This window comes from Sander vitreus, chromosome 6 (genome assembly GCF_031162955.1).
Source record: "Sander vitreus isolate 19-12246 chromosome 6, sanVit1, whole genome shotgun sequence".
Classification (NCBI taxonomy): domain Eukaryota; kingdom Metazoa; phylum Chordata; class Actinopteri; order Perciformes; family Percidae; genus Sander; species Sander vitreus.
In genome coordinates this window covers 11,239,237-11,250,468 of record NC_135860.1, presented here as the reverse complement: position 1 = coordinate 11,250,468, position 11,232 = coordinate 11,239,237, and positions in this window count along the sequence as shown.

The window sequence follows — 11,232 nt, the reverse complement described above, 5'->3', positions numbered from 1 at the left end:
CCGGGGATAGCGGTGCGCGTCGGAGAATCGTATCTTGTCAAAATAATATATTACCCTCATCCCCGCCTGATCGATGCGGTGGATTAGGGATGGAGGGCTCCCTCTCTCCCCTCCTCTCTCTCCTTCTCTTCCTCCTCGATGCTTGGTGCAGTTTAATATTTACCTCCGTGAAAGAACGGCCGCGACGGCTCTCAGCCCTAATTGATTCCGACACATGGGGCTCTGTGCTCAGGCTGCGGAGGAGAGAGGGAGGGCTGGCTGGAATGCAGAGGGAGGAAAGAGAAAGAAAGAAGAAGAAAAGAGAGGAAAGAAAGAAACAAAAAAAAGGAATGAACAAGAAAAGAAAAGAAAGAAAGAAGGGAGGGAGGGAATGGGCTGGAGTGTAAGACAACAGTGTGAACAGCAAAATAGTGGATAATGTGGTGAATGCATATGCTTATTTCAAGAAGGGGAGAGACAAAAGACATAAGGAAGCTGCAAAAAGAAAGGAAAGGGCAGAAGTGAAGCTAAGGTATTCAGTTTAAAGAAGTGGATGGATAAAGTTAACAGGAGTGATAGAGAGACAGAGTGAGAGATGAACTAAAGGAAAGCCATGGAGGTCAGAAGAAAATATAGTTGGAAAGGTGTAAGATGGACAAAGGACAGCTTGGGTTAGAGAGGGGTGGGGATAGCACAAATGGCAGGGGGGTGGATAGGGGGATGGATAGGGGGATAGAATGGAAAAGATAGCGGAGAGGAAATGAATCAGGAAGAATGAGGGAAACTGAGAGGAGTAGGTGGAAATGGGACAGCACGCAGAAACGGCACCAGGAGAGCAGGAAGAGTAACAGGAGGGATGAGGGCCGCGGAGAGCAAATGAGAGGGGATTAAGAGAGCGACAAGAAGATGGATAGAAACAGAGGAGTGAAACATGACGGGCGGAATGTAGAGCACCAATAAAAACGCAAGAACAGGGAAGAAAGAAATAGGGGGGATGATGGAAAAAAGAGCCCGGCGCAGAGGTGACAGAATGATATCAGGTGGGATAGACAGAAAACAGGAGTGATAGTGGAGCAAGAGGCGGAAGGGTAGAGACGGATCATATTTTCCGTTGAAGGAACTGGCCTGTCATGCTGTTCCGCCAGCACAGAGCAGCTCTATAAAATACAGGGAGCAGACGGGTCGTGTCGGGTGACTTATGTGTATATCTAGGCTTTGTCAATATTTCTTTCTGTCTGCCTTCCTCTGTGCTTCCCCTATTGCCTTCTCGCTCCTGTGCTCTCTTTTTCCACCTCCAATTGTGCCTCCACTCCCTCTCTATGTGTGTTTGTCCCAGTTAAGTGCTCACTTCTTCACAGCAGCCGTGTTCATCTTTGTTCCTCTTTCCTTTATCAAGTGGGTGCAAATATAGGCTACATCCATCTTCGTCCGCTACAGAAGGTGTATGTTTTGAAAGTCGTCTGCGCCTTGAAACATTGGCTTGCAAGCCAAACATGACTATGGCACAATGATCTGAGGACTTGGCAGGCTTATATCCCCCGCTGATTCTCCATTATGATACAATACAGGCAGGATGATGAGCCTTGCAGTTAAATTGACATTATTGACAGAGCGCCAACACAAATATTCTCATTGATATTTGTATCATAAAGTCTGTCTCTAACCCCCCAAAACAAGCAGACAGCTACTAGTGTTTTACACCTATCACACCTACAGTCCCTGTTTTTCAGTTTCTCTTCTGCATGAGTGCATGTATGAATGAATGCATGTGTTTGTGTATGTCTCTCTATATGCACACTCCTCTAGTCAGTCTTTGCCCCGATACAGAAGCACCGGGTGGTAGGCTGATATATTCATGTGGTCCCAGGGAGGATTGCACCTCCTCTTCCTCATTTGGCATGGTTTAGTATCCTGAGCACAACCCTGCGGAGACCTGGGTCCATGGGGGGCCAGAATTCTGCAGATACACTGCTCCAGTCTACAACTGATGGACACTTACAAATTACCCTGCTCTACATTTCATGTATATTCATTAAGAAAACGCATCAAAACTTCATAGAACAGCTGCAATGTTGCCTAGATTTTACTTTAGTTTATGTCTTGACCACATGTAACTTTCAAGCCCAGTTCGGGTCCAGATGGGACCTCATAATTATTATTATTATTATTATTATTATTATTATTATTATTATTATTATTATTATATTTGCCATTTTAGGCCTTTATTAGATAGGACAGCTTAGATGGCATGCAGCAAACGGACGCAGGTCGGATGTGACCTGCAACCACTGCGTTGAGGACTAAGCCTCTATATATGGGTGCGCGCTCTACCAGGTGAGCTACACAGGCGCCCTGGTTGGACCTTGTTTGTATTAAGAGAGAGAAAATGATGATCTTGGTTTACACTGGTATAAGGTAAAAGAGAGAGAAGTCTATATAGGTTTTGGTTTACACTAGTATAAGGTACACACAAAATGTCACTTGTGATTGTGATATGGTTCTTGTTGCCATCATGAGTCCATGACCTTAGTGTCACCGTGGAAACAGAGAGAGGAAAAAAAGATACAGGACACAGAAGTTGCACTCGGATGAAACAGAACTTATTTATTTTTACAGAACAACCTGAAAATTCCCATTCCATCTCCATGACTTCCTTTGTTTTTGATCTGTTGTTTTTTTCTTCCTTCTCTCTCCCTCTGTCGCTGTGTCTGTTCTTTATTTACACCTCTCCCAATCTCTCTGCAGTGGCTCAGGGAGCGGTAACAGAAGTGTCACTTGTCATTATTGGTCTAATTCAGTAATCCGTCATCGTGCACTCACTGTATGCAGCGCATTATATGCCGGCACAGCAGGTGTACTACGCACTGAGGTGGAGATTCGATTTGACACGCACACAGGCGAGAGGGCAGACGGGGGCCGGGGCATGCACTGAGCGTGTGTGTGTGTCCAAGTGTGTGTGTATTGTACATTTGTTTGTGTGTGTGTGTGTGTGTGTGTGTGTGTGTGTGTGTGTGTGTGTGTGTGTGTGTGTGTGTGTGAGTGTGTGTAAGAGAGAGTGGGAGATGGAAACACAGATAGAAAGATGGAGAGATTGAATTTGTGTGTGTGTGTGTGTGTGTGTGTGTGTGTGTGTGCGCACATGGATATATGAATTCTAAGAGGTCTGTGTAATGGGAAGAGGCAGAAATGGTATTAAAAGACAAAGAATTGTAGTAAATATGGAAACAGTCATAACAGAAGAGTCATTTTAAAAAGCATGTTCTTCAGAAAAGTGACAACAGTATATTATGGAGGCTTTATATCCATTCATTTAGAATCTGTGCTTGTTGAACTCTGAGTTTGCTCTGTCTTGTTTGTGTCTGAAATATTTATTTTGTGTTCATCAATGTGCTGTATATGTTCTGTGACCCTAAGGGCCAAGTAACCCAGTCAACAACCAGTAAGGAAGATAAAACTGTCTGAAAACAAGGCTATAATACGATCTACAGTACAAAAACAAGGCTGATTTAAATGTGGTGTTAAGTCGTATTGATTCTCATTTGTGGTTGGTTCTTACTGAGTTATCTGGACTGCAGGTTTTTCTGTAACATTCTTCATTATAAATGTGTATATTTTAGAAATTTGTAAAAGAACAGAACAATTTATGCAATTTACTTAGTTGCTTAATACAGTCAATTCAATCTGATTTATAAAATTAGCTTTGAAAAGCAGTTAAGGTTTAACATTTTGGCATGCGCCAGTAGTTTATTTTCTTTTCACCTCTTACTAAACTGCGTTTGGGACATATTTACATATTTCTATTTTTCGCCATGGCATTTCTGCCTTTATTTGACAATTAAAATAGAGAGATGTCAGAACACGAGAGGAGCAATGGCATGCAACAAAAGGGACATTTATGTGGTCAACATCTTAAACCCTTAAGCCACCCAGACGCCCCCAAATTTTGTTATTAGATATATTATTATATGGACTCATTGCATCACACTAAATAACATTACATTAAGGGATGTAACCGGAGGTTTCAGTGGCCAGGTGTTAGCCAAGGTTTCTCTCCATACTGTCATCAGTCTACAACAACAACAACAACAACAACGTAAAGCTGTGCCAGTTTTTAGACAGTAGTTTGACACAGTTGTGGGAGAAATCCACGAACAGAGATCCAAAAATTACATCTCCTAGATCTTTGGTGAACCTCGTGCATGAGCCATAAAAAAATTATGGATCCAACAGGGTTATTGTAGAAGCGCCATGATAAACCCATCAAACCCAAAGTTTGGGACTACGTGTGAGATTAATATAGATATAATAAACCACAAGTAGCTATGAGAAATTGTGATGTGTAGGTTCAAGTTGGAGGTGGTGAGGTTAAGTAAGATGTTGCTGTGGTTAGGGCTTCTTTTTAAATGCAGAAGAATGATCCCTGAAGACAGGTGCTTATTTAATCTGTTTCTGTCTATCTTATGTTTATTTATATATAAACAAATATCTGCATACAATAGCTAATATCTCCCAATTCATCAGTCTAACTCTACCATAAATATCTGTTTATGCTAGCTGTTTTAGGACATTCACACTACTGCAGACCAAATATCCAGCTCACTTTGTGGTGCGACTTTAGACCCAATCTACCCACGCTATTTGCACCTTTGTCCAATCTCGCTACCAGTCAGGCCACATCCAGGACATCATAATGATTTTATTCTCTTATTTCAAATGTTTTTTTAGGTTAATCATTCATACTTATTGTGTGCTTTATATTAAGTCCTAATTGCCGGTCCTGATGTCACCATGATTATTTGTTTCATTTGAAAGCATTTTTTTTTTTTTGTACGTATAAATGCTTTCTGTATGACACCAATTAATCATAGTACATCTCTGGAAATTTAGACAAACAGGCTTGTAGTTTGTCCCCCATTATTGATGGCACCATTGAGCAGCAGCAGCAGTCACTGGCTGCACTGCTCTCTCAAAGGTCAACACTTTCGTACGTTTGTAGTTCAACAAAGCTGAATGTTCTCCCACTTGTCACACAATATTGATTGCAATCATTGTGGTATAGGGTGATCCCCTGTCGGTGGTGCCAGCTGCAGTGCACTCTGGGTAGGAGAGTGTTTGTGTGTGTCTGAACCAGTGTGAGAGAGATAGGGTTTAAGGTTTGTGATGTTGGGGCTTCCCCTTCTCTCTTTAGCAATGGCAATTTGTATGTGAGTGCTCACCTCTGTAGTCCCAGTGGGCACGGTGGATTTCATCAAGGTCTTAACCCCACAAGGCTACAAATCCGGTTACCACTGTAAGTGTTTTAAACTGTTTAAACTATCAAAATGCTCCATGCTGAGTCCCAGGCCCTGTACGAGTCACGCCCAGGCCCCACTGAACCATATGAGTCTAACTGCATTTACTTTACTTTTTTCTCTTTTTTTTGTTGTTGCTTCATATAACACCTGCCATTTTCACCGGTTTATCAAACTCCAGCTCTACGTAAGACGACTCCGAGGGGATTCAGTGCTATTGGTTTGTCTCAAGTTTTTACTGCTGGTTTTATCGATTCATTTTCATCATTACTTTTTCATTAACAAGTTAGCAAAATATAAGACACTTGGGATTTGACTATCCATATATTTGACTATCCTCCAACTTGTATCTTTTCATTGTTACAATAGAATCACTTTATGTATCAGTAGAATCCCCTGAATGACTGTTGTTGTATTATAATCTAAAATCATTATTATAGGATTATTGTAATATCCGTTATAATCAATACAAACACTCCTAGATGAAAGGTTTACCGGTTCAGTTTTAATCCTATTCATAATTGTTACATAATTGCAATTAGCATAAATAAACCTTTAAAGGCCTAAAGTTAAGATGAGTCATCATGAGCCCAATTGTCTAAAACTTAAAAATGGCTTACTGGTGAATAAACACTACCTTGAAATGTAGTGAAACTTAAAACTTCTATTACTCTCAAGAAAATGTTTTAAAGTTCAAATGAGTGTTAGGGGTAGCCTAATTATTGCAAGTAGCTTATAGACACAAGAGAAATGATTCAATGAGCGGAGCTATTAGTTATTATTAATAATGCTGAAACTCAGAAAACACTGAAAAGAAAAGTCTGTCACGCGAAGTATTTCCGCATCAACTGGAAGCAACACATGCGTAAAAGTTAGCCGAACTTTAAGGAAAACAGTTTATAGAATTTCCTCATTTTAATGTTTATTGTGCAGACAAGTGTGCAAAGTGCAGACTTTTCAGTCTCTTACCTTCATCTGTACAGTCTCATTACTTGTAGTCCACATTTCCTTTGCTGGATCTCACACACAAGGACAGTGACCAGTTGGCTTACAAACATTACTGTATTATTTATTAAACATACATCATAATAGCAAGATATTCTTTTTATAGAAACATTAGCTCACTAATTGATTCTCAAGTCAAAGAGACCTAATATTGATTGTATCTATTGCGGTTGGTTGCCTGATGATGATCACCGACTGGAGGTTTATTTTCCATTATATGATCAGTCAATAGCACTCAATAACCCTCCTCTCATCCCCCCTTGTGTGTCCAACCTGAACAATAGCACACTCTGTCCCAGTAATGATTATAATATTCCATATTAATAGTCTGAACATACATTGGTCCTATATCGACTTTGTTTACGAGTTTATTTGTACTTTAGCATCCTAAACATGATGATTAAACCAGCCTGTAATCACAGTATGTGGTTATAACTGATGTCATAGCATATAAAGGTGGGTGTGCAAAGGAGAGAAAATAAGGAGTTGAGGGGTGGGAAAGAAGTAACGAAGTTGGTGGGGGGGGGGGGGAGGAAGGAAGGAAGGAAAGAACGAAGGAAGGAAAGTGTTTGAATTATTATCCTGTATAGCCTGTATGCCTGAGTGGACATGAGACAGAGAGCAGGGGGCGATATGGCGAGTTGTTGAAGAAAAGATGAGAGTTGAGCCCGAAGGTGGGGAGAGAAAGAGAGACGGAGAGGGAAGGGCTGATGATGAATGGATGGAGAACAGGGATGAGAGGCGGAGCAGCATGAAAGAGTATATACGGTGCGCGGTCCCGCTCCGAGGATGATGAAACGTTAATTAAAGTAAACGAGCTACCTGAGCTCCCAGCTAACCCCCTGTCACACTCTGTCAGGAGACAGAAAGAGGGAGAGAGAGGGAGGGAGGGAGGGAGGGAGAGAGGGAGGGAGGGTGGAAATTTGACTGAACAGAGAGAGAAGTTGGATAATCCAGCTGTGGCTTTAGTTCAAGGTTGATTGATGTCACCGTTTCAGGCACAGGTCAAGACCACATGCAGCAATTATCAGTGGGTCACATTCTTATATGCTTAGCCTATGCACACATTTTTTTTTTTGGTCAGACTTTTATGATCATATTCCACAACTAATGATTGTAACTAGTTTTAATTACTTTCAGAGAGATTTTCTTGTCCTTGTTTTCTTGCAGGGACAGTGTATTGAGCTTTCTGCTGCAGTCAGTGACATCATAGGCTATACGACTTATGGAAACACAGAATTTAAAAATGATTTTATCAGATCAATATGCACCTATCAGTTACTGCAAAACAAACGTTTGACACAAAAAGGAGGAACTTATTTCAATGATAAGCATCTTTTTCTGCATGTGTGTAGCCTATATAAAGCCTTATTTCCCGTTCAGTCCACGCAAGGTTTATCCGCCAAGATCACCTTTGTTTCTTTTTTGATGCTCATATTCATTCAATTAATCTGGGCTCTAATTTGTTTATATATTTATTTACTCGGTTTCGCTATCACTCTCTCCTTTTTTTCATCTCTCTCCAACGATTATCCTGGCGTCTAATTAGAAATCGATGCAGCTGGGCCGGCGGGTATTTGCAATGTGTTTGTGGACGTTGAGAACAATTCCCCGGACAGAAAAGACTGAGAGAAGAAAGAGAGAGAGGAAGAGGAAACGCTACAGTGCACTGCACTGAACTAGGCACACACACACACACACACACACACACACACACACACACACACACACGCACACACGCGCGCACACACTCCACACACATTCTGACAACCGACTTTATTGCTTGCAGCTATTCTTTCTAAAAAGCAGTAGGCTAAGTAAAAAGAAAAAAAAAGGAAAGAATGGAAGGAAAAGAAAAATGAAAAGAAAATCATTTTTTAACGACTGACACGAGGGATTTCTGCAGAATTGTTGAGGAGTGTTTCCCCGTCTTTTAGGAAAACAAACAAATCTCGAAGTGGAAAAGCACTTTAAATGTGATGGCCTGCATCTAACCCCAGCCCGTGCTTTGCCAAAAGTCGAAGGAGCCAATTTATCAGAAAGTTATATCATGCGCTTGGCTTAGGATCGATATTAATGTTAATTTATATTATTATTATTATTATTATTATTATTATTATTATTATTATTATTGTTGTTGTTGTTGTTTTTAGTGTTATAATTGTTGTTATTAGTAGTATTATTGTGGGATAATAATTCATGCATGTTATTAGCCTTAGGCCTCCGCAACATCGCACGAGTTGTAATCCATGCATCAGTCCACTTTTTTTTTTTCCGTCTGCATGGGATGTGCAGTGAGTAAGATCAAGCAAAAACGGTCGGAAATGTAATTTTTTTAAAGTTGTTTTTGCCCAAGAAAGGAAGTCCAAATTTCCTCCTGGGTTTTGTGTGTGATTTCTAGGACATTCAGTTGCACTTCTTTCGCTTAAAAGAACTGCAAATACGAAGGGAAGTTCGAAAGTTTTGGGGGTAGAAATATGCTACACTTAGAGTGGACTGCGCCACACCTTTTTCTTCTTCATCTTCTTCTTCGGTCATTACCGTCGCCGGTGTCTATCTGATGCTCAGACCGAGCCGGAGTCGCCTCCTCTCCGTCGTGTTCCGTGTAGACGAGTCGGTATAGAAGCGACGGGTTAGCGCCATTACCGGAGCCAATCGAACCTAACCGGATTAGCAGCTGCCAGATGAAAAAAGAAAGTGTTCCAACCAAGTGAAAAAAAGAAGAAATGTAAGGAATGAGAGCCTCGCACTTTTATTAGTTCAGCTTTACACCACGGTGTGTTTACCGTCTGTGCTCTGCGCTTTATTGGCTCGCCCCATAATCTGTTTTTCAGACGCTGTTTCTCTGTTTTCTGTGTTCATCATCCCAAACGAGATGCATCACTTGTGTGTGTGTGTGTGTGTGTGTGTGTGTGTGTGTGTGTGTGTGTGTGTGTGTCTGTGTGTGTGTGTGTGTCTGTGTGTGTGTGATGTCGGGAAATATCGTGTTGGAGTGTCACCCCTTTCTCCTTGTTGCTTCACATTTCGTCAACTCCTGTGATGCTTCACTTGTGCCAAAACCATCAGTCTGTGTGTGTGTGTGTGTGTGTGTGTGTGTGTGTGTGTGTGTGTGTGTGTGTGTGTGTGTGTGTGCGCGTGCGCGTGTGTGTGTGTGCGCTCTCCTTTGTTGCTCTGTGCAGCAGAAAGTCATATTTGAGACTCCATCCTTGCATTTTCTGTCAGTCTGTCTTTCCATCTTGTACGCTCATTAAACGTCCCTCACACACACACACACACACACACACACACACACACACACACACACACACTTTCACTCTCTCTCTCCTTCTTCTTCCTCCGCGCCTTACGCTCCCCTTGCCCGTGGCTATATGATTGTGAAAAATGTGTTTACAAAACTTGCTCTCTCGCAGATCAAACCATACGGACAAATCAAAGACTTTGGAGAGAGGAGAGAGAGGCACAGAGAAAGAGAGATAGTGAGAGAGAAGGGGAATGAGCAGAGGGTGTGTAGAGGCCTGATAATTTTAAAATTCTCTGTGTTTTGTGTATTATTCCCTTTTTTTATTCTCCTCTTGTGTTTGTGTGTGTGTTGTCTGCCTATATCTCCTTTGGTAATACAATATCTTTAAGGCACCCAAAACAACTATCTGTGCCTCACAGTTAAACATGAGATAATGCAATATTGATGTCTCCTCGTCTTTGCTATAACGCAATACTGGGCCCATTCTGGCTGGACACACTAACATGGGCCGATAGTGCCCTTGCACTTAAAAGAATTACTGTGATCCTGTAATAAATTTTAGAGGGATGCTACACAAATATGACGTCCCTAAAGGAATATAGCAGGGTTAGTGAAACCAGAGGAGTTAAAAATACTCCCAAAGTAGCACCAGGTCACATTTCAGAAAAAGTATTCAGTACAAGACACACTACAGGTCCAGATGGGATGGGATTATTTTTCATTTTTGCCTCTTTATGCATTTGTTTTTCAAAAGAAAGATTAAAGATGCTGCAGGTGGCCCCAATTTAAATGACTTTAAATGTTGCCTTTGTCAGTCTTTGTGTCCTCACAGTAATGGAGAATGCATGCACTTCATTTTGTTAATGAGTCAGAGTTTTCACTCTTAAGGTTTAGTTGTTCATATTTTCCAACCTAGTTCCTTCCTTTAAAATATTTGTTAATGCCACACATTGAGACCATGTCTCAGTCTTGATAAAGATTGATGGACTGTGTAAACACCAGGAATAACAACAGAAACAAGTACGGGACTTTATCGTTCTAAGGTCTTAAATGTTGTATTTTATAAATATGTTATAATCTTGTCTGTAAACCAAACAAAACAAAACGGGTAGTTTGAGAATTCTTAAAAGCAACATTTTCCATTGTATTGTACAAAATGTTTATATTTGTGACATAAGTGCAAAATAATGTGACCTCTTCTGGGAAAAATACAGAGCAAGTTTAGCTATTTTGCTTAAGTTATGGGATAGGTCTTGGTCATGTGCTCACATGGTCTGCAACTTTTATCATTAAAGAAAAAAACATTTATTTTCATATAATTAGGTAAACATTGCATCAGGTCAGGCTCTTTGAGAAGTTGCACAGGCTGCATGAGCAGATGTGTGATGATTTTTAAAGACACAGATCTTGATTACCCCCTCTTTGTGTTTATGACTGAGCCTTTATGATTTATATGAAGAGAGAGTGTCTAAAATAATTAGACAAGGACAGGATGAAGACATAAACAAAGACAACGGTGGCACACAGGAGGTTAGGAAGAGGAGTGTCAGTTAGAAGCTGAAGAAGGGAGTAAAGGATGAGGAGAGGAGAGGGAGGGGGCAGACAGACAGGCTGGGGGAGCGATTATAGCAGGGTTTATGTATGAGCTATTGATTGAGTCGGTGGTGACTTCTTGAGTGGTTAATTCGGGAAGTGAGCGCGATAGAGAGAGTAACT